The following is a 19,345-nucleotide window of genomic DNA, read 5'->3' on the forward strand; positions in this document are numbered from 1 at the left end:
GAAATTGAAGATGGAAATATGGAAATTCAGGTTCAACAGCAGCACAGCAAAGGTAAGTGGAAGCATGCAGATACTGTACATACAAAGAAAAGAAATATTTGAGAGCGAGAGTAAGAAAGTATTATACAGTATATATAAACACATAAACAATGCTTGTTTATTTAGGAGTCGTTTAACAGCTGAACTATAGATAGGTTAGAGTAAAGTCTCCTGAAGGTATAAACATCTCAAAATGGTCAGGACTAAAAACCACTCTAAAGCATTTTGTAAAATATGTGATGAATATATGATGAAATGGGCCAGTGAGCAGTGAGAAGGTTTTTAAAAGCTGTGGTTTTAAAAACACCAATATTTTATATCTTACAGATCTTACAGTTCAAATGGATATTTAGAGTCTGAGTTCTATATGAAATCCTGTAAAACACCATTCCACACCATTCTCACAGTTACCCATGATAAAAAAATGCCTAAATATGGTAATCATTAGGGAACTAAATATGCAAAAATCTAGCCTGGTAAAATACAACCCCTTGTTCTTTGCTTTGCTTCCATCAGATGGTCTGGACCCTCAGCTATTCAGAAAGAATTGGTTGCTGGAGGCGTGGACTCTGTTGAAGTTTTAAGTGACTGGATGTGATTTTACCTAATTGGTAACATTTGCCTGTGATGTATGTAAAGCACCAGCTTGATGAGGCTAACCGGAGATGGCATGCACTGTAAACAGACTTGTACAGATTAGAACCACAACATCTTTGCCAGCAATAAAGGTCTAAAGCATTCCTCTTGCTTTGGCTTTAATTGCTCAATATTTGGAAGTGAGTCAAACAAAGACTGAGTCACTCTGTTTATTTCCTCCACTGCCAAACTACAACCATACACAGACTACAACACAAAAACAGCACAGAAAATCAAGATTGTTCACAACTCTTCTTCTGCTCATTGATTGGTCAGGATGAAATTCAACTGGGGAATTGAATTCAATGGGAGAAATCCTAGATGAAGCACTGGAGGGAGATGAGAATTGAACTGAATTTGCATAGAGTGGTAATAGCCAGGCTAGCAGAATGCTTTGATTTCTGCACAATGCAAATTGAAGCATTACTCCTCCTTTCCCTTTGATCCTTTCTGATATTTTTTCTGACATTCATTTTCACTGAAGCTCAGTTTAGTCTCAGTTTTCTCACTCAGCCAGGCTTACAAAGGATAGGCTGCTAAAACACTGTTGCCCTAAACTTGCTGACCTTCCTGGCCTCTGCCCATACCGAATGACTGAATCTCAGACCGTCTTATCTTAGGCCACCTCCCTATGGAGCTGAAGGCCAGTGTCACTTTCTGTGCATGTCTGCAGACTCATGCATCTCATTTTTATACTTGCCTTGGCACAATAATCACCGGTGAACAAAGGCAGAAGAGGCGTTGCGGCTGATTGCAATAGCCTCATTATGTTAACCTTTTTAAAGTATCACCCTTATTCACTGACTTTGTTAGGCTTACAATTCTATCAGTGTAATTATGGACAAGATGTCCTCTCATCTCTCAACTGTGTCCTCATCCTCTCCGAGGGTCGAATCCATTGGCAGTTAATGTGTATATTTAATCATTAACTCTGGGTCAGTTGTTTCACATCTTAATTCTTTAATATATGCTGCAGATAAAGAGATGGATTTTTGTGCATACTATTATACAAGATCTTTTATGCTTAAAACACCAAACATGACTGCCAGACATTCACGTCTTCTGGAATGTGTTTTGGGGATTGGCTTCAAGTTTTGTTCATTATTTTCAGATTTGGAGCATATCTTATGTTATATGTTTGCCATATGTTTGTCCTTAACTTCTTTGTTAGCACATTAGCACCACTTTATACCAAACTAACTTTTAGCTACATGAGAGATGTTTTTTTTTTCTTTTTCTTTTTGTTGTTTTTCAAGTAACAGCTGAAGATGTAATCATGTCTGTAATTAGTCAAATCACAGACTGTTAAATTGATTATTAGTACATTTTAATGTGTATTTTTGTCATCTTGGAAATATGGGGATGTTCACAGAACAAGCTGTGTCTATCGCAAAACAAAGAAAAAAAAATCTGTTTTCAAAAATCTGTTTTCAAAAGTAAAGTATTGAAATAGTTCTTTCCTGTACTGAACATGTGTGATTACATGGAATTTTGCTCTGTATTCAACAAGTCATAACGAAACACATTTGAACAGTCAAATATCTCCAACAATGATTTTGGAAGGCGAAAATACCTTTACTGTATATTTAAAATCAATATTTTTTGTTGTAGTTGTACTTTGTAACCAGTTCCACCAATTTGGATGTCAAAGTTTCTACACAGAGGCATCCTGTCCCAATTCTCAAATTTTTGCACGCTTGTAACCTGCGCACTCAAACCCGTATGTTCACTTCGACTGAGTCCACACTTCATTGAGGAGCGAAGGGTGCAGCCAAGTGTTGGGACTAGGCCTACAGCTTGACATCAAGGCTGAGGCAGCAGTGTAGTAGAAGAAACGCTGCCACCTGCAGGTGGGAGTTAATCGTCACTTAAGCCCAGGGGCAACAATTTTTGAGGAAAATTTGCTATAATTTCACAATTATACATTAGTTTGAAAAAATGCAGGGATCTGTTGATTTCAGAATAAATGGGAGGGATTGATAATTTTGCCAACAAAAGACAATCATCAACAGACCTACTTTCAATTGATGGATTGAGAAACTAGTCAAAAACGCAGCTGTCCAGGTGTGTTTCTTGCAGAGGTATTGCCTTTTAATTTGTGTTCTTCAGGAAGATTTCTCCATATGTTTAATTTGTATGACGTCCAACAAATGTTCCAGCATTATTTCCCTGACCAACGCAGATTCCGGCTTCATCACCACATCCTGCTGTCCCAACATTCACTTCTTATTCTATGTTCTTGTTTTTTATTTCTTTTGGTAAGCATTTAATATATTTCGATATTTGTTTGCATCGTGATTCTTTGATGTTTTACCTTGTGTACTTGAATGTTTCCCTTTCACAACGTTCAGATTTGGATGAGAATTGCTCCACATGATACCCAACATCTTTTGCACCAACAGATGCTTCCTGGTTTGGAGCCTGTAAGCAGACTCAGACATAGTGATTGACTTCTGTTTTTTCTAAGCTGCATCAATGTGAACTGTGAATCAGTCATGAAAAAGCATATTATGAAGGTTTTTAATAAAGTATTTTATAAATTCCTCCTGGTGTGAAATGAGTCACTCTCTCTGGTGCCATATGTAAGCTCAATAATAGAGAGGTGACTGTTTGAGCCTCATACCAACATTTTTTTTTATATATCCATAGGCACATGATGTTACAACTTAATGCAGAATATTAATTAGAAAATGTACTCAACAAAACAACAGCAGACACATTTCACAAAGAAATATTCTCGTCATATCTCCTCTGCCAGTCCTATTCTCAGTGCGTTTTCTGACTCATGTACACACACCTTTACTTGCATTCATTTCATACCTCTCCCTTCACACCTTAAGCTTCCCAAGCCTCATGGATTTAGAGCACAACTCTCTTTTCTCCAGCTCCTAATTCAAACCTTTAATAAAGCACTAAGCAGTGTATTAGGTTTCAACCATGCAGTTAAGAGCGGTGTCAGAGTGTTATCCAAGCTTTTAATTTTTTGTGCCGTATGTCGAGGCAGACAAAAACCTCAACATGTGAAGGAGACAATAACCGCCATGCGGTATCCCACCATAATGCTGTTAATGCTGCGTGCCTCTGTCTGTGCAAACCTTAAAATGGGTCATAGTGCTCACAGGAGCAAAGAGGCAAAGAGCACAGATGCATGTCACACAAACTGAAAGTTACTCTCAGTGCTAACAACTGTGAAGGGAAGGAAGGGAAAACTGCAACAGCAGGTTCAAGATAAAAAAAACAAAAAAGCAAAAAAAAACAAAAGGAGAAAAAGTTAAAGTAAAAGGCAGAGGTGAAATATTGGAGAAAATGAAAAAAAGAAGCAGGGAAGATGTGATTGGGTGCAGAAGAAGATGAAAATGAGACACGGAATGGAGAGATGGAGAGAGCCATCATCTTTAAGTAACAAGGGTTCTTGTCTTATCCCTTCCCTTACACACACACTTCCTCCTTCTTAGTGACTCAGTCACCACGGCAACAGAGCAGAGGGTAAATCGCCACAGCAATTGCCCTAGGACGTGTCATGCATGGGAATGCTGAGTCCCTGCTGCCACCACAGTGTAGAATGCAAGCATTTGTGCACACACCCCTACACACACACACCAGAATTAGTTACCCTGAAGAACCCTCCTGAATCCCCCAGAGAATCCCCACACAACCTCAATCACAACTGTTATGCAGGTCAACTTAATGATTAGATAGATAGATAGATAGATAGATAGATAGATAGATAGATAGATAGATAGATAGATAGATAGATAGATAGATAGATAGATAGATAGATAGATAGATAGATAGATAGATAGACAGACAGACAGACAGACAGACAGACAGACAGACAGACAGACAGACAGACAGACAGACAGACAGACAGACAGACAGACAGACAGAGACAGACAGACAGACAGACAGATAGAATGCTGTTTAATAATCATAGTCCTCCCTGCTTGTGTGTTGTCAGATTTTCCTCCCAACGTTGTGCCATATTTATTGATTGCATTAGATGGAATGCATCATTTTGCATTTAAACACTAATTTGTCTTAAGTGCTGAGCCAGACAAGTTGACACATCGGAGGCGGATCGTTTGGAGTTTGAAAAGTGTACAACCCACGTATCTTTTAAGGTGACAGCAGCAGATTAAACACCCACTTTTCAGTGTGTTAGATGGTAGCTACATTAAACAAGAAGCCTGAAGACATCTATAAAATAACAACAATATGTAATGTAGTAGTGAAAAAATTCATAGCATGGGCTTCTTGACCAACAAATATTGCTACACCATTTGTTAGTTGTACCTACTACAAGGAAGCAGGTCTCTACTCATACATGACAACGACTAACAGCTGGAGAAAGACTAAAGGGACTTCTTTAGTCTCTCTTGTAGTTTTTGTTCTTGTGGGTCCTGAGAGATGAAGTATCAGCCAGCAACTCTCATTCTAGAGTATCACCAAAAAAACAAAACTCTTTTGCTCTTGGTCTGTAGTTTCCTTAGTTTGATGTGTGTTTGGAGCCCCCTCTGAATGGTAGTTGTATTGTCGCTGTCTGTGCACTCAGCCAGTGAGGTCAGAATAATCTGGGGAGTGGGTAGTGCAGATGATGAAATTTACACTACAAACACTGTGATCAAGTGGACAAAAAAGCAAGCTGGAAGGTATGTACGTCTTATTGTGACCAACGTAAGGATGGAGTTGAGATGAGTTAACCCACCACTGGTATGTGTATGAGCTGCCAAGGGACGAAGCTACAGAGCTTAGCTTGGTAATTAGCTTTGAGGTAGTTGGCTACACTACAAGCATTTCAATGTATCAAACCATTGTCATGAAGGTGACAGCAAATGCTGTCATTTGCTGATTCTACAGTGTCATATTCAGTTATGTAGGAGCATATTGCAAACTTAAGAGTAAAGCAGTTTCATAGAGCTGTGTTAACACAATGAATCTCCAATCAAATGGATGCTAATTTGTTCCCAGTAAATTAGAGTCCATTCAGAAATAAAAATTAAGAGCAGATGACCACAAAAGGGAATAGAAGTATTATTTATAAGATTTCAATGGCAGGGCTTTCAGGAGGTGAATTTTAAATGCAAGTAGGGCTTCAGTTGATTATTTTTTTAAATTAGTTGATTTTTCTGACACCTGAAAGATTGGATAACAAAAAATTTGCACGTCTTTTTTAACAACGTACACTTATTTTATGCGATATTAGAAATATCAAATAACATGCAAAAATGCAGCACTAGTATTCCTTTAGTGAACACTTGATCATTTGTAGCAAAGGATGTATATGAGGTTAAAATGTTGATTATTTTCTGATTAACCAATTCATAATTGGATAGCAAAGGTGCTTACTGGGTGTTATTATTTATTTATTTATTTTACAGAATTAAGTTGAAGACTTCTGGGTTCAACAAATTTAGAGACAAAGGAAGTTTTCATCTTGAAAGGAAAGTGCAGGTATCCTCTGAGTATGTTGCTCTTTCAATAAATGGCTGCAGTTAACAATTAATCAATTACAAAATTAGTTAAATATTTGTTTCAGTGTGCTATTGATGCAAGTCAATAGCACACAACATGGTAAAAAGACACAGATTGCTAAGCACTTGAAAGACTGTTATGTCACACATTGTTTTATTTCAATCAATCAATCAATTTGATCTATAAAGCACCCTTCATGTTGGAGGCAGCTCAATGGAAACATAATAAATTGTATTTCTGAACTGGGTTTGAACCATCCAGGGTCACAGTCTGCAGGTGCAAATCCCAGAGTTGTGAAGTAAAGTGAAACTGGTGGGATACTCCCGTTTGCTCCAATCTTTGTAAGAGGACTGGTGGATATTAAAAGCGATGTACTTTCATCTTTTCTTCACTTCCCTGTACTAGCCAGGAGAGTCATTGCTCATATTCTTTGCTTAATTTCTTAATAAAATAATAATCAAAATGCATTTTGATTTGTTCTTGATTGACTCAGTGTTTCACCTGTGTTTCAAAGACCCCCCACCAAAAGCCCCCATGAAGTAAATACAAAGCCTGAATAAATTCTATAAATATTATGTACATCAAAATTGTGCAAATAAAAAGCAAAACATAAAAATGTTCTGGACCAAGAAAGATTAAATGAATAATTATAAATTACATCAATTAGGGCTTACATTTGGATCCCAGGGTGTCCAATGGGAGGCAGATCTTTCAGTAATCATTGTTCTGGTGCTTCTAAAGGTCTCAGTCATACCATACCTGCTCACGATGTCAATCCAGATATTCAGTACAACAACTTTTTTTTTCTTTCTAGCATTTTATGAATCATCAAATCTAATATTATTGTCATTTTGATGGAAATGAAGTGTCTGTAAGCAGTTTGGAGTAAAGATTTGGAGTAAAGTTTGGAAGTAAAGCATCTTTGTCTGACTGGATTATCTTTGTTTAAGACTGAAATTCTTTCAACCTGAATTGAAAGAATTCAGATTGAAAGAAAGTGAACTGAAAGATTTCAGATTGAACTGGGCCTATCTTGCTTATTTGAATGGCTGGAGGTGATTTTTATTGTGATCGTGGACTATATTAGGAACCAGAATTGAATGGAACTGTGTCATGTACAACAGCGACATTTTTGCTCACTTAAGTTTAAAATCCTTTGATATGAAACTGCTGAAAATCTAATGGTAACTAAGATGATGGTGTATATTTAGGGTAGTGGCAAACAGATGTTAAACTGAACAACATATCGAGAAGAGCAATGTTCATGTTCTTTGAGAAACAAACACAAAGAGAAATCATCTTCAAAGTGAACAGTAGATAAGAGCTCTTTGGGTCTTGAGGGAATTGCCTCGGCTCACAAACAGCATGACAGGCTCTGTGCCGAACACTAAACAGGTGTCTTCCTCTCAGCTATGTCTCTAAAGCTCTATGCTCCTGATAGTCCTTGTTGTCTCAAGCCTGGGCTGTTAAGGAAACTTTTACCTTTTCTTTTATAATGTGCACTGAAGAGGTTTTGGTATAAGCTCTACATCTTGACGCCCAGCTACAGTATATAAGCGACCATTCCACTGACACAGACACAGTTTCCACTGAAGTTTTGTGGCACTTCTTTATGAGTCTCCTGATATACACTTTAGTTGCTTTTTTCAGACCAGAAGGCACAGGTGTGATGAATCTAAATGTAAAGCTTGTGAGCAGAACAAACTACACTTAACTGTACCGTAAGTGCCTAGAAAAGATACACAAGAGAGCAACATATAGAAAAACAGAGGTTTACACAGTCCCAACACCGGATGCTCAGACCTGACCTTTATCAACAGGTCCTCAATAACAGCATTTCTTTTGAGGTGCAGTGTAATTCAGCTGAAAGGTTTCCTGAAGTGTCTCCATCTTCAGTATAATAAACTAAAATCAGACATCCTCAGAGCAGCATTTTGTTCTAAGCTATGTTTACTGATGACGTATCCCTGCTTGCATTGAAGGAACAGTTAAATCAGGACCCGTCGTCCTTGTCGCTTCTTATTAAAGCTCTGCTTATTCAGGTGACCAAGAATCAATTCATTATCGCTTAGACACAATTAGTTTCAGCAACTCTGCTCCGAGCAGGAAAACAATCATCACTGCAAAGGCTTCATTAGTGGACTATTTTCAAAGATTGTTTCTGCTCTAGTACTGTTTAACTTAGTAATAATAAGTGGAGCGCTAAAGACCCCCTCAGCTTTAAATTGTATCAATTTGATTAGGCAAGGGATAAAATTTTTAATTCTTTTACATCAGCAACCAAATATTAAACAATAAAAGATCATTTACTTTCAATGACTGCAAAGAGAAAAAAGAGTTGGTAAAATTATGTTATGATCTGTAGTTGTTTGGACTTTGTGCTTCTGGTTTGTGATAATTTCTTTATTATTTACCTAGATCTTCCATTTCAGTTTGTTTCCGATGTGAGTTTATATGTTTTCTTTGTACTTTCTACTTTTGTACTTAGATTGGTGCATCTTTCTGTTCACTGTTAAATCAGTCTTAGGTCCTCTCTTATGTTTTCTCTCCGTTGTTTCACCTTTCCCACAGCCTCCCACTTTGCTTCCTGTCCCAGGTGTTTCTCATTTCCTCATTTGGCCCTACCTGCTCCCTTCCTCAGCTACATCAATTCACCTGTAGTTAGGCCTTGTGTGGTATCATTTATAAAGCTTGCATGCACACAAAACAGGACCTGAAACTTGCATGTGTCACTTTCCATGCAATTGTTCTGAGTTATAAAACATAAACTTGACAGGAAAATGTGCAGTTCCTCACTCCAACTCTGACCGTATATGCTTGATTTGAAAATGGAGAAAACTGTGAGACAAATGGTGAGAAGGGAAATTGAAGTTACACTATATTATGATTATCTATAATTACAAACAAACAAATTACAAACTTTACCCAACGACTGACTTGTTTTTTAGTGTGATATATGTTTGCACTGAGAGCCATAACTACGAGGATCTTTCAAATACGCAAAAAATGATCTTTAAGATAGCAGTACAATTTTGGGGTACTCTAACTCACCTCTATGTATGAACGATTGATCTATGAATTATCTTTTTTTTTAATAAATACATTGACATAAAAAAAAATATCTATCACTGCAATGACCATCCCACCCCGTGAGAGTAGGGGAAGACGGGCTGTGGTGGGCGTCCCTTATTTTAATTTCTGAAAGACAGCAACCCTAGAGACTATCCAACCATCAGCTGACAAAACACCCTTAGTAATGTTTTTTTTTTATGTATTTCTTTCTTTCTTTTTTCATTTTGTTCTTTGTTTTTTCCTTTCTTTCTTTCTAAGATTTTTAACCCTTTTAACAAACCGGTACATGTCACTATTTTTAGATCAAAGCCTAACATGTTGTATTTTGAGATCTTTCAGCCCACTTCATGTTGTCAAAGAGATTCCCTATGAGTGATGTCTTGATTTTGCAGGCCCAACAGTAATCATGCCAGAATGTGACAGTTTAAGGTTTACCCTTTTACCACTAACAAAAACAAACACACACCAAACTGAGCTCCCAAAGGGATTTGGCCAAGAAAAAAATGTTCAAACAAATTCAGACCAGAGCTGGGTATGTAAATGACTGAATTTACAAGGAACTGGCAGCATTAGCACAGCACCCGAGGGAATGAGCATTGGCATCACAGCTGATATGACAGTATTACAGACAGGTGCTGAGGCACCAGGCGTTCAGCTGGAGCAGTGAGTGAACATTACCAGACAATGGGCAGAAATCTTACAAGAATGACTCAGCATTACAGCATCTGATTTGGTAGGAAAAGGATTTTCTAGTTACCAATCATGTGGGGATTACTTTTTTTGCAACCTTCTGGAGCGTGACCCAGTGACCTGACATTAATCAGTTAATATCTAGATTCCCACATATTGTCAAAACCACGCTAAAAAGAAAGATATATCACACTGAAATTTTGAATCTCAGTTTTCTTCATATTGTCAAGTTTGATACTGTGATAATGTCAATATCTGGAGAAAACAGTTTTTTTTACAATCCATACTAGTGGTGAATATCATAATATTTCATCATAGTAGAAGGCTTGGTCTTCACTGTGTCTGCCTGAAAAAAAGAGCAAAAATAACATAAAAGAGAAAAAAAACAAAAATGTGTGGTATGAGCTGACCCCAGAGTACTGGCCAACTGTAATTCACTGTTAAAATTGAGAAATAAAAAGCTTGAGAAAATATACAGATAAAAAATAGTTTATATCTTCTTCAGTCAATGTTTTTCTTTCTATCTTGATCAAAACAGCTAAAATAGATGTGAGTCTGCTGTGTTTGTTAAGGGCCCAGAGAAATAAATGGGGTGTCTGTGGCTCAGGTGCCAAAGCAGGTGGCTGCTAATCACAGGGTTGTTTGATAACCGCTTAGTCTTGTCCACACACAAGACCCCCAGTTGTTCCTGATGGCAGGAGAGTGCCTTGAGTGGTCTGACATGATTTGTTTGAGTGTGTGTGTGTGTGTGTGGGGGTGGGTGTGTGTGTGTGGGCGTGAATAAACACAAGCACACAACCAAAAACAACTGAAAGCTGCAATTTCTCAAAAATGCCTTACTTTTCAGGAGATTTTGAGTTTGAATTGGATTTTGTTTTAATGTACTATTGACTGGCAGTAGGTGACTGAATTTAGAATAAAGAATTTTAAAAAATAGCAAAATGTTATATTTATCTTATTTTTTATTATTATTATTTAGGTTGTATTTGCAGAATAGAAGATGGATTCTATATCATATTTAGCTGCATTGAAGAAACGTATCCTTACAAGTTACCAGCATGGAGAGACACAGGAAAGTTTGGAGCTTTGCAGCTTCTCCTTTGGTGCTTTCTAGGAGCTTTAGAAGGAAGAAGTGCAGGGGAGGACAGGGTATGCGGGGCCTGCTCAGACTAATTGCCTAAGCTGTAGATCAATAACTCAGCTAAAAAGGAAAGACCAAAGCTCTGTGATGAAAGAACCAATAGATCCCAGGAGGTTGAATCATCCCCTGGGTTTAAATTTGTCATTCTTAAAGAAGCAGTGAAGTCAGAATAGTTGATGAGAAAAAGACTCTACATTCTCAACCCTTCCTGCTCCATCAGGTATCACCAATTCAGGCAACCAGCATCTCTAAACTGTTCTCATGATTACATAAGCCTCAACACAAAGCTGCTTTTTAAGGATTGCACTAACGCCTCTCAGATATGATGATGTCATCTACTGAATCAAAGCACTGCAAAAATAGATGCAGTTGACAAAAGCTATAAATGTCTTTATGGGGTTTGTAAGCAACCAACATGAAGGTTTTAGTCATGGGAGAGGAAGAGAAATGGAGAAGAGCCACTATTATGTACAGACACTCACCATCCACTTCTTATGACACTTCTAGCTGGTACCAGATTATATCCATGATGTGAGTCCAACATGTCACCAAAGGAGCATTTTTGTTTTGAGGTGTGGTGACTGTGGAGGTTATTGGAGCTTTCTCAGTCAATCCAAAATGTTAATAACCTTTTAAACCTGAATATTTAAGAAAGTCAAAGTGAGATTTTGGCTTTCCTAGGAGAATATCTATGTGTGCATGATCATTGGGCAACTAATAATGTACAGAATTATTATGCAACTGAACAAAATTTTCCAGTCTCACTTGTTTCTTGTCATCCGTTAAAGTGAGAATAATAAACATGCAACTCAAAATTGACAAATAAACATTTCTGACATTTAAAAAAATAAATCAGTAACCAACATAGACACCCCTCTTTTCAATAACAGTTCTGTCGGTTTCTTGATCAGCCTCCCAGACACTGTTCAGAAATGTGAACTGTTCTCCTTCACTGTAAATCTCCTGATTAAGAGCCCACAAGTTTTCAATGGGGTTTAGGTCTGGTGAGGAAGGGAGTCACTTCATTATTCATTCATCTTTGTTTGTCACAGCTGAATGGTTGCCATGGGAGATTAAAGGATTTCTCAAACATGCATGACAAAATCAGGCAACAGCCCATGTATGTTTTTGATAAGGAAATTGTGCTATTACAAGATGCGAAGTTCAAAACTGTTGACTTTACATAACACTTTCCTCAATAACACAATTTTTCTATCTGTTTATGATGAAAGAACAACTTACTGTTTCTTTTACCAAATAACAAAGGCTCTTTTAAGGAATACTGGTTAGTCAGTAAAATTAGAGGCATCAAAGACAAATTAAGCGACTCTTGTTTTTTATATTTCATCCACCATGATCTGGAAGCCATTTAATTGAAAGCAACATCCTGCCGCTTCTGCAATTATTTAATTTTGGAAATAAAAAGTTTATTAACATGAAAGAAAACTGAGTGTGGACAGTGATAGGGTGCACTATTCATGGAAAATCCACAGGTAAAAAGAAAGGAAGTAATATAGCACCTTTGCTTTAAAAAAAAATTTAATAACTCCATGTTCCCATTTGTTCTTCAGAGGTGTTTTTTTATTGTTATATTTATCTAAATGAAGTATAACATTTGGTGAGAGCATGTGGTGTGTGTGGGCAGTCGGTCTTCACAAATGCTCTAAAAAGGTTCAGTGGGGAGGATTTTGCTGTCTAAAAACGATGATTCCAAGCACTCTAGCTTCAACAGAAACACACGTCTCAGCAAGAACAATTTCTTTGCTAAAATTGTGTTGTTTGTAGATATATACCATTAAAATTTAGAACTTAGGAAACTACACAAACTAAGGTCCCCATAAAATAGCTTAGAATCAGATGAGTTTTATTCTTGCTGTTGAGGTTCAGAGACAGAGGGAAGATTTGAACAAATTTTGCTGGACGCTGGTGGTAGTAGGTGGGGGGTGGTAGCAGGGTAGCAGGGTAGCGTCCCTGCAGACTAATTGCCCAGAAGATGGCAGGGTCATAAAGCGACAAGGCGAGCAGAGTGGCAGTGAAAAGGACCCGCTCATAGCAACATCATAAAAGCTAATTACCGTCATACAAAGAGACGCCCCGACCATTGTGTCATTTGGAAAGGAGCAGAGAGAAAAACAGCAAGACAGAATGAGAGAGGGAGGAAGAGCAAGAGAATAAGTGAAAGGACCTGCAGCAATAAAGACTTAACCATTAACAATTAGTCTCCAGCGCCGCTAATGAGAAAGCCGAGATAAAACGGAGGGCTAAATTTAAACATAAGGGTTTCCATAGCGTCTCTCCAAGGTTCAGTGCTCTCTCTCGGTAATAATGGCAACATCCTACTAGCCCCCAATGTAAGCTATAGAATGAGGCAGAGGCACTAATGCTTCCCATGGCCTCTCAGGGTAATAAAGTCTTGAGCTTTAGTGGCCTGTGGCAATGGATAAGCTAGCTGCTGCATAGAGGATGGATTATCTCTAGAGAGAGAAGGTGAAGAGTAGTTAAACGGGCAAAACAAATGCCCCTCAGCTACAACATATTATATGTATACATCATGGTGGGAATATATCACATGGTTACTTAGCAAAAGGAGCATCCTTAATGTTAGCAGTTAAAAAAAACAACAGGATGTCTCTACGTGCCACAAATATAGTGGCTTTAAAGTACACACCCTGTTAAAATACCAGATTGTACAACATGATTCACTGGTACATTTTCCAAAACCTTTTCCAGTCATTATGTGTAGCATATATAGTATAATTCAACATGGAAAATAACAATAATACAATTGACAGCTCAGATAAGTGTAGATAAACTTAACTGACATTTTGCTGAAGACCCTCTTGAATCTTTGTAATATTTTATTTATAATAGTTTACCTTACAATTGTTTTTAAAATGTATCATATTGTAAAGACATTTGTTATGATAGTCCTCAAATGACCCCTCAGATTTTCTTTTGAAATTAGCTATAGACGCCAGATAGTCAATTCTAATACTTTGATTTTCCTGTGATGAAATCATTTTTTTCTGCGGATGTTGGATGTGATCTTGAACTCTGTGATCCTGGAAAATGAAATGAACAGCTTTTCGCAAACAATTTCAACAGTTTTGTCTCAAAACTGAGTTGTATTAAAAAGTATTCCTGCTTTCTCCACCTTGACAAATACCCCCATGTTTCACTTCAGGCATGGGATTTTGTTTACTGATGTTCAGTGATATTTTTACATCAAACAGACCTAATGTAATTGTGTACCCAAATACAGAACGTATGCCACATTTTATATGGAAAAAGTGTGGAAATTCAAATGTATTTAAGGTCCTTAAAACAGTATGGGATTCCATTTTTAAAGTTGCACATTCAAACATTAACAGCAATAACTTGGGTTATTTAGCCTGTCAAGAGAAAAAAATGGAAGTTCATTTTTCCAAGTCATATTTTCACCATGTTATTCATCCATTTATGAATGTCAGTTTCAAACTAAATATTTTATTAGCAAACCAAATATGTAGTCTGTAAACTATTTAATTATCATGCTAAATATTTAGTTTGAAGCTAAATATTTGGGTTCCTAATTATATAGTTTAAAAATGAACTCCCTTTTTTCTGTTATGACAGGCTAAAAAACCCAGATTATTGCTATTAATGTTTGACTGCGTAACTGTGTATCTAGAAATGGTATCCCATAAAACAGCACCTGAAACAAAGTGATGCACATAGTTATAAGCTATGACAATACAAAAATAGCAATCATATATATTTAAGACATAGGAATGAGGCATGTAGATTTTTAAAAGCAACTGTACATGCATCAACAATGTAAATCCTTCTGACACAGAAGTACAATGTCATGATGTAATTAACATTAGCAGCAGGAGAATGAAGAAAAACTTCTTACCTGATAACCTCTCTTCAAGCTACTCACCAAACATGAAGTTTAGAGAAGATTATGTTTGTAATTAAAGATACAGCATTGGTCTAGTCAAATGTGGTGTTAGGCTATCCTGCATTTCACTTTATCCACTGAGCTGAGATCAGTTTTGAGTCCAATAGACAAACTGCAAACTGAAAGTGAAATCTGTTAAAGACAGAGGAAAGTAAGGAGTTCTAAGACAAATTTACTGGTGTGAATCCCTGACTAATTAAAAAGGAGATATTTGCAACATTTCAGTCTTTTTTTTTTTTTTTTTATCTTTCCTAACAAAATTTCTGACCATTTATATGAAAGATCAAACTATGTGTAGTGGTATAGAAATATACATATTCCTATACAAATAGTTTCCAGGTGTGACGCTCCAGTTGGGTAAAGTGGGCGGGGTATATAAGCGGCCGCTGTGCCCAGTCAGACATGTGTCTTCCTCATCATCCACTGTGTGGCCCGCGTCTCTTGGGTTCCGGCGGAAGAAAAGGCAACATATCGCCAGTGTGGTGCATGCTGTTTTGATTCCCTGGTGGTAGGTTTCCTCTCTCCCTGCACTATTGCTGATCTTTGTTAGAAAATCTAAATTTAAGTATGATTGTAGGTGAAACGCTATTGTGCTGCTCTCCTCTGCTTCCTCGTTCAGCGAGTGTGTGTGTGCGTTTTTGCCTGGATTGACAGGTAAATAATTAACGCTCATTGGAAGCTCCAGTTTGTTGCAGTTCTGTCTAAAATGATTAACTTTCATAGGTTTCCCCATATTCGAACCATTGCTGCTCTTTTGGATCCCGGATTTTGCACGTCATCAGTCAAACTTGGACTGTGGTGGCGCCTATACGCCTTAATTGGAGCGGTGTTTGGGGTGTGGCATCGGCGCGCCGAGCTCGCTTCCTGCAGTGGCGTGACCAGAGCCACACCGGATCTTAATATTCAACTTGGATTTTCTATTTGTTTCTTTATTTAGTTTCCAGCCCTTTGGTTCCTTTAGATAATTGTTTATTTATTTGAGCTGATATTGTTTTTTCTTTTGTTGTATTAAGTATAAGGTTGTTGTATTTGGTTAACTGTTTTTCTGTTGTTTGCAGTTGCTGAGGCCCGGTGGCGGTGCTGGTGTGGTGACGGTGTCTCCCTCTTTTTTGTGCCGTGATTCCTGAGTTTGGGTTGTCTCACTGCGTCTGGTGCTTTTACGGTTTTTTTGTTTGCTGTGTTTGATGGATGCCGTCCCTATAGTGGCCCCTTCTGCCGGTGACCTCAGCTACTATAGGTTTTTTTTCTGTCTTTCCTTAGTTTTTTTGTTGTAAAGAACTGGTTTTAAAAAGAGTTTTAAAAGAATTTAATAAATAGCTTTTTGGTGTATTTGAAATTGCCTCAGATGTTTTAATTCATGCATAACCGAACCTGTGTGCTTTAAAAAAAAAAGAGGTAATATTCTCTGGGTGAAATTCCCAGGGTGGCGCTGTGAGCAACTTAATTGGGTTTAGAAATTTAAATTGCCCAATATTCTTGATTTTAACCTAGTCTCGCCACATATGTTTGATATCTTTGGAGAAAATAAGGTAGAAAAATACAAAAAAACAAAAGGTATGGGGGAGTCAAACACACTTAAATGTCTTTTCTTCTCAGTAAAAAAGAAATGTCACAAAAGGCCTAAGAGGTCTCCTGCAGTGAGCAAGCAAATTCTTTGATGGTGACATCCTGGAGAGACGGAAGGAAAAGCAATTTTCAGTGGGCCTTGGCTGCAATGTAAGGGCAATGAGGTTTGAAGTTGCTCATTAGCAACACCTACAGAGGCATGGAAGTAAGGCTGACAGCTGCCAAGGTGGAAAGGACCGAGAGGGCACCGCTACAGGTGGTAGAGGCAGTGGACGGAACAAATGAAGGCCAGGAATAGATATCGCCTCTAGAGTTTCATATATTTAGTTTTCACAATTGATGAGAAATTTTTGTAATTTCAACAGGATGGTGAGACTGATATGTAAAAGCACACACAAACCTTTCCCCACAAACTTGCTCTGTTGCTAGGGCTTATAAATCATCAATTCTTTATGTTTCCAAAAACACAACCTCTGGCTTTAGCTCTGGCGAATCTGTGTTAACCCAGCACCACTCTAAAGAACCACGTCCACCAGGAGCCAAGGAGAAGAGCAGTCAATCAAAACATTGTGAACATCATGTCATCTGTGAAGTGTTCTCAAGCACCGCTTGTTAATTAAGTGTTAATAAACAAAGAGGGTGAAATTAAATCTTTATTTGCACCATATTATGTTTGTGGATAAGTAGTCTCCATGTACTACAATCCTTTACAAAAATCCTGTTGAAAACTGGGGGAGGATCAAACAATTAATTTACAAGGCATTTAGAATGACTTGGATGTGAAAGTCAAACTGGTTCTTTTATAGAATCAGTTAAAAACTAGCTCTAGCCCAGATTAGAATGACAACAACGGCCTTATCAATAATAAAAAACACATTGTAAAGTAATTGCTAAATTGGGAGACCTAATTTCCTCTGAAACCCTGACTGCGCACAAAACATACCATGAAAACATTTTGTCGCTTTCAAGGTGAACAATCCCCTGAATCATCACCTAGATTCTCATGAAAGATTAATCTGTGACTCATTAAGGTTAGCATAGACTAATGAGGTTAGCATTAGCTGAGAAAGAGGTGAGCGAAGCAGGTCTATCGAGATGATATTTCCACGAAGAAATTATTCTACAAACATTATTAAACTTATTGAATGGCTAAAATTATAAATGAACAAGTGTCAGAAATGCAATGAGCCTAAAGCCTTTGTGGACAGCACTGACTCACTGTCACATCTGTTACTAACACAGGAACTTTATAAATTAGTATTTAAGCACGGAGGGCAGATGGCCAGCCTAGAATTATGAAAGATATGGTTCCAAAAGTATTAAAAGATTCGATTTTCTTGGTCTTATGGTTTAAAGTCATATTAAGGAAAAGGCAGAGAAATGTCCAGAAATGACCAGAGACTCTCCAGGTTAACTATTTCAGTATACTACCAGTCAATCATTTCTTCTTAGTTACCTTTACAAAAGCACTGTTGGGTAGAAACTAGTTACATTTACTCAAGCAAACTTTTGGAAAATGAACTTTCAGGAATACTTTCACTGAACAGTACTTTTTACTTTTACTTGAGTATTATCATGAAGAATCACTAATCTTAAAGTGAAATTTCTGGCTAGTCACTGTGAGTAACTAAATACATTAAAACAACACTACATACAGTAAAGGTGAAGGTACCGTAAAGAGTATTGTGAATAAAAGTATTTTATCCTGTTGAAGCGTACATACACATTACCTACTGCATGCATTAGCTTGGTAAGTTGCTTGATTTGCTGGAATTTCTTCTGTAAAAATGGTTCTTTCATTATATTCTTGAAATTCATTTTTTGAATTTAAACATAGGCTACGTATTTTTTTTTTCATTTGATGACATTATTGGAAAATATCATACACAAAGGCATGTTTACTAACTTTACTAACATCAGTATGTGATCATTCTACAGTCTTCCACTACTGTGTGCATTTGTAACGACAAAAAGAAATAAATAATAATCAATTGTAATAGACTTATGAACATGGATTTCTGCCCATTTTAGCCTTTTTTTCTGTTTTATGGCTTTTTATCATCAACCACAGAAATCTGTTGCCAAATATATCCTTAGGAAACCATAAACACTTCCTAGGCTTTACTGAGAGTGAATGAATCCACCCCAGTTCAAGCCCAGCTGATCCCTGGAATTGTCCATCTTGTCAAATTCATGTAGTTCAAACCCCAAGGCTCCAAAAGTTATGATATTTAGCATGTTATCACTTATGTACCAATATCAGTAATATAATATAATAGTTTTTAATTTTATAATAACATGTTATCCTCAAATTTCCTTTATTCAGTCTCCCATTAATCTCACTCACTCTCATGTAATTAATACTTGCCAAGTGCCTCAGAACGCAATTGTTCTGTTTCCTATAACAAACACACACAATCATTAACAAATATTTTTCTTGTACCACAGGTTTGACGTTGCCACGTCTGCAAACCACCAGGCTAATTGACTCTTGACTGAGAACTCGCAGAGTGAGATCTTACTAATTACCTGAGTCTGCAGCCATATTAAGAAGTGCACACACTCACGCACACGCACACAAAATTAGGTTCCAAAGACATTTGTATTCAGGATCAAATAGGTGGAGAGGTTGGATGCAGCAACACAGAGAGTTGTCTTCTGTTCCACAACTTCTTCATTAACCATCATAGCAGTGGTACGAATGGATGACAGAGAAGCAGATGTTACATGGAAACAAGTTCTTCCCTCTTACCTAACTGAAAGGACACGGCTACAGGAAAAAAAAG

The 19,345-nt window shown here is 37.3% G+C and overlaps 1 protein-coding gene and 1 long non-coding RNA gene across 3 annotated transcripts in view; one reads left to right on the top strand and one right to left on the bottom strand.

Moving 5' to 3' along the window:
* nlgn1 (neuroligin 1) overlaps positions 1 to 19,345 on the bottom strand; it is a 321,721-nt gene that overhangs the window by 263,576 nt on the left and 38,800 nt on the right. The window lies entirely within an intron of this gene.
* Positions 15,352 to 16,194, top strand: LOC116726068 (uncharacterized). The gene is made up of 3 exons (XR_004340527.1): positions 15,352 to 15,501; positions 15,571 to 15,647; positions 15,717 to 16,194. It is a non-coding gene; the product is annotated as an uncharacterized LOC116726068 (long non-coding RNA).

The sequence above is a fragment of the Xiphophorus hellerii genome, chromosome 9 (genome assembly GCF_003331165.1).
Source record: "Xiphophorus hellerii strain 12219 chromosome 9, Xiphophorus_hellerii-4.1, whole genome shotgun sequence".
NCBI classification, from domain to species: domain Eukaryota; kingdom Metazoa; phylum Chordata; class Actinopteri; order Cyprinodontiformes; family Poeciliidae; genus Xiphophorus; species Xiphophorus hellerii.